This window comes from Rhagoletis zephyria, unplaced genomic scaffold (assembly GCF_001687245.7).
Source record: "Rhagoletis zephyria isolate East Lansing unplaced genomic scaffold, Rhagoletis_zephyria_1.1 Rzeph_scaffold_01082, whole genome shotgun sequence".
Lineage (NCBI taxonomy): Eukaryota > Metazoa > Arthropoda > Insecta > Diptera > Tephritidae > Rhagoletis > Rhagoletis zephyria.
This window is the reverse complement of record NW_016158166.1, coordinates 127,177-132,358: the sequence shown is the minus strand read 5'-3', so window position 1 is coordinate 132,358 and position 5,182 is coordinate 127,177.

Genomic DNA, 5,182 nt, shown 5'->3' with positions numbered 1-5,182 from the left:
AAAAAGCATCTGCGAAGCGCAGAATAGAAGCGTATTTGAACGAAAAAGCCGCCGAACACATACCTATGCAAAGTAAACAAGCCCCCGCTGCATCCCTTTTTCGATAGTTCCGAACTTGTTCTAAATTCGACAAATAAGATCTAGTTCGTTCTGCATCCCTTTTTCTATAGTTCCGAAGCATTTCTAAATTCGTCACTTTAGATATCGATTTCTAGTGAAAAAAAACTGAAAAAATTGGTATTTTAAAAGTACCACTTTTCGCCGATTTTGGAATGGTGGGGATCTAGTTCATTTCGGACTAGTTCCTTTTTGGCGATAAAGACCTAGTACGGAACTAGAAATTTGATTCACTAGTCCGCGGTTTCCCTGCACGGATTGTACATAAAGAAAAATCTTCCGACGAATTGATAACCTTCTCCTTTTTGTGAAGTCGGTTAAAAAACTGACATGAGCTACACAAATTTAAAAATAAATAAATTTAAATAATTGTAACAAGTTTTGATTCAAAGAAAAAATTTAAAACACATTTACATGTTGTGGCTGTAGCTAAGTGCGCAGAGGTGGTTGTTACTATTTGTTAAAAAATAAGACCCTCTATGAGTGGTTCTCACGAAATCAGAAACGCAATGACTTGCGTTTCATATCAAAAATAATTAAGGATATCTTGCAGATTGTAAGGCCCTATTCATTCCAGAGAACGGGCATATACAAGATTATTTAGTGCTCATTTACACACGGCGATTTTTGTTGCCGCAACTCGACGTTTGTAGGAGAGAGCGTGACGAGGAAAGGAGAGGGGCACCGAGTTGCTCGTGCTCGGGCAACACGCTTTGTGCTCTCGTTCGTCTGTGTAAATTGAACCGTTGTTCACAGCTGACAACAACAATTGCATACACACAAATCGCCGTGTGTAAATGAAACGAGCAACACCAAAAGGGAATGTGAAAAGGGAAATCGCGTCGACAAAAGTTTCCGTGTATAAACACAGTCTTATGAACAGACGTGGACACTACCGCAAACAAGCGTGAGCTAAAAGTGAGAATGTGTTAGTGTGCCTAATTCTCCTGTGGGGAAAATCTCTAGTTTTGAACTGGTGCGCTTCTAGTATATTTAGAACCACTACTAGTTCGCGATAAATCTCTTTTGCATGCAAACAACTGACGAATTTAACATAGCGATGTCATAGGAATTGGAAATTGTCCCCCGCTGCATTACCTTTTCTATAGTTCACAACCAGTCCTAAATTCGACATATGGGATCTAGTTCACTTTGCACTCCATTTTCTATAGTTTCGAACCAGTTGTAAACGAAAAAAGTAACAAGATGTTTTCTTTTTCAGTTACCATGGTAGCAATTTTTAATTATTTGCAAGGAAATGTATTTTCAATCTGAAATCAAATTCGTTTGAATGAGTGTAAATTGTGCATTTGAAAACACGTTTGCATACCTTTGGCTGTAGTTGAATTTGCAGAGGTGCTGACTGTTATTGGTTATATTCCAGAAGGTCCCAAAATGTTATATGGTAGACAGACGGAGAAAATTAATTTGAATTAATAAGCATAAATGCAAATTAAAATTTTACCCTTACAGACGGCAGTAATGCGAATAAACCAGCCGCAAGATCGTGGGTTCGAGTCCCACGGCCAGTACACTTTTTTTTATTTCTTTTTCATTCTTTTTTTATAAGTTGTATATTTTTTTTACGTTACTTTCAGTTAGTTGTTGTTGAATTTTTAACAAAATTCATCTCTAAAAATTAAAATTAACTAATAGTAAAAGAAGAAATGTGATATCAAATAAAGCAAATGAAAATAAAATAAAGTAAAATTAAATATATAAATAAAATAAAATAAAAAAATATAAAACAAATAATAAAAACAAAAAATTTTTCGCAATCGCTCCAACCGAGTATCGAACCTGGCAGCTACAGGCTTGTAGCTCGCAACTCTCACCACTCGGCTACCGCGTACGCGAAACTCGACTGCTTCGTTTGCTTACTTGTACAAAAGACAACAACTGGCCGTTTTTACCAGTGTTGTCATCGAAAATTCCCCGGATCCGAGTTAATTCCNAATTTTTGCAATAAGCTTATCAACCGTTATGTTAAATTACGGAGTTCTTACGATTTTCGCGGGTTATATATTGAAAATAAGGTCGGCCTACTTTGTTCCAAAAGTTTAACCCATCAACTCCCAGCAGAACGGGCCTTTTTGACCCACTGTTTGAAAAATGGCTTATAAATAGTTAAAATTTCCACTAATATATTAAGCGCCAAATTTTTCTAAGCAGAACAGAATGTAATGCAAAATAACAGTAATTTTTACCAAAAAGGGGGACTTTAACTCTGTGTAGAAAATATTGCGATGCCCGGTAGCAAAACCTTCCTGAGGTTTGTCCGCTACTTAGGAATACTAACGTAATTTTCACACAGCCTCCTAGTTCTTGTATACGTCTGTTGGACCCCAGAATAAAGTAACTTACGAATGCAAAAATTAGCATAAAAAGTGTTTGCTTTTTATTAAAATTCTGATTAAAATATTTAAAAAAACACACAGGAAAATCAACTAGTCTTTGTTTTATCTACAATAATTGAGGAGTTAGATGCAATAAGGGCGCTTCTGTTAAAACTGCTTTCTGAGATATTGGCGTTAAAGTTTTTGATGTGTATAACTTTCTTGTTGATGTAGTTTATAAAAAAGTAGTATTGTTGTAGTATTGAAAAAAATTTTCTACTGCGGAAGAAATCGTCAGATTACCAGTATTCGACCCTAATTTAACTGTAATAAACGCTTTCGATCGAAAAACGTGTTACCTATGTTTTTTTGTGAGTTACGCTTTTTTTGAAATGTTCAGTGGCCCAAACTATACAAAAAAAACTTCTTTTAAAAATGTAATTTTCATTTCGTAAAACAGTGTTTTTATACGAGTAGTATTTAGTTCCTTCAAACGATGTATTTCAATGTGCATACAACATGAAAATTTTGTACAAAATACCTTAGGCGCCGAACGCCGCATGAATAAAAATAGTTTCTTTATGATTTCTTTTGAAAAAATCCCCTCAAATGACAAAACGGCTTAAGCTTAAAATATTTGCATAAAAATATTTAAAAAAAAAATTTTTTTAAATGTTTACGGAATCGTAATGATGACTGAATAACTGAACCTAAACTCTTCCGATTTAGACTTAAGAGGTGTCATTGGAAAAGTATTTTCTCACCCTTTTCATTTATTTGCTAATAAACTTATTCAAAGGATGGAAGAGAAAGGTAGGAGAAACGAACCTCATTCAAAGTTGAATTAAGATCTTTGGTATTCGAAAAAAAAGATGGGACACGAATGACGATTTTTTTAGCCAGAAATAAAAACGGTTGAAAATACCTTTCTACTGAGATCCCATAATCTAGAATATTTTTGGTCCAGTTATTCATGTTTTTCGTAAATCAATCTTTGAAAAAAGTAAAAAAACAGCATCAAAAATCTCATTCTTACGATTCCATTGAAAAGATTTTTAAATATTTTTATGCAGATTTTTTAAGCTTATTCCAATTTGTCTTCTGAGGGGACTTTTTAAAAAATGTCTTTAAGAAACTATTTTTATTCATAAAAAACTTCATTTTTGGAGGTATTTTCAAATCGGTCCAGCTCACTTAGATCTTAATATTTTTACGAAATATTTTGGTGGACGTCTTAAAATATAATAAATTTAGTAATCCCGGCGGAAAAACCGCAACTTTTTTTGGTGATGCAGTCTAATGTACATACATACTTACATAGTCCTTATCTCCTATGCTGCAATGTTCTAATACTAAGAAAAAAAATTTCGCCTTGGGTTATCATTACAGAATTGTTCATACGCATAAATTATGTGAAAGTAAGACGTTGTGAGAGTAGCTTTAATCTATGTATGTATATGGATGCTTGAATCTAGTTCATCATCATTTCGAAATACGGACAATACATAATTAGATTAGGTTAGGTTACAGTGGCTACTGGTAGACAGACATAGGCCCATCATTGGGCCCGTTTTGGTACCACAAGGAATCTCGTTTAACCAGCAATGGAAAATTTTAGCAATTGCCTTATCTTTATGCCCACTTTATAGCTCACGTCTCCAATGGTTCCGGCGTCCATGAACCTTAGTCTGCTCCTTCCCAGTGCGGGACATTCACAGGGTAGTTAAATTGTAAAACCTTCGTGTGCCTAGGGAGATGTGAGGTGTTCGTTAGGTATGTTGCCTGGCCGCCACGTGCTCTGCTTGCTGTTGAAAAGGCTGTTGCCCTGTCGTTGTAGTGGGGGGGTCGCAGTTGGTATTTGTGACCGAGCACACAGCATGGGCCCTCATAGTCAGTGTTGCCAGAACTTTTTGGGCCGACCGGCTAGATTGGTAAAAAAAAGCGGCTAAAAACGGCTAAAACGTTTTAGTGAAATTTCACATAGACTCTGGCAAAAAACGGCTAAAATGTTTTAGTGAAAATTCACATGCTTTATTTAAATAAATCGCAAGAAACGAAAGACTAGTTAACGCCATTAATTTATATCGAGTATATATTCCTCATCATCAAATGAATCACTATTGTATATATCACCTGAATTCATTAATTTTAAGAGATCGTCATCTACAGTAAAATTATGGCAGCATTTTTCTTCACGTTTTAAACCGTATCTTATATATAAAATAGCGTTTAACGTTTTAACGCACATTGGATTTCTTTGCTTAGTTTTTATTATATTCATTGAACTAAATATTCGCTCTACTTCTGCATTACTTATAGGCAAAACAAGAAAACTAAAAACTAGGTTGCAAAGGTCAGCAAAAGGGTTTTCTCCTAGGGCATTTCGAAATTGATAAACTTCGGCCCAAAATTTTACAGTTGAGTCTAAATTACTCCAGGTATGTAACGTTAACCGTTGCCATTGCATCTCTATAGATGTTATTTCGTCGGCATTATATTTGTGTTTTTGTTGCTGTAGTTGAACAAATACTTTTGGTTTAATTACTCTTAATGCATTTCCAACCGAAAAAAGTCATTTTTTTTTAGTGTGCCAATATTTGTAGGGAGGCGTTGGCGTAATTCCTTTATTAAAGTGATAATAAAATAGCGACCATTTTCTCGAATTATTTACTCGGCTTCGTGGTCAAAAGCGTTTGTGCTTACTTTTGTTTTTAAATACTCTTCAAAAC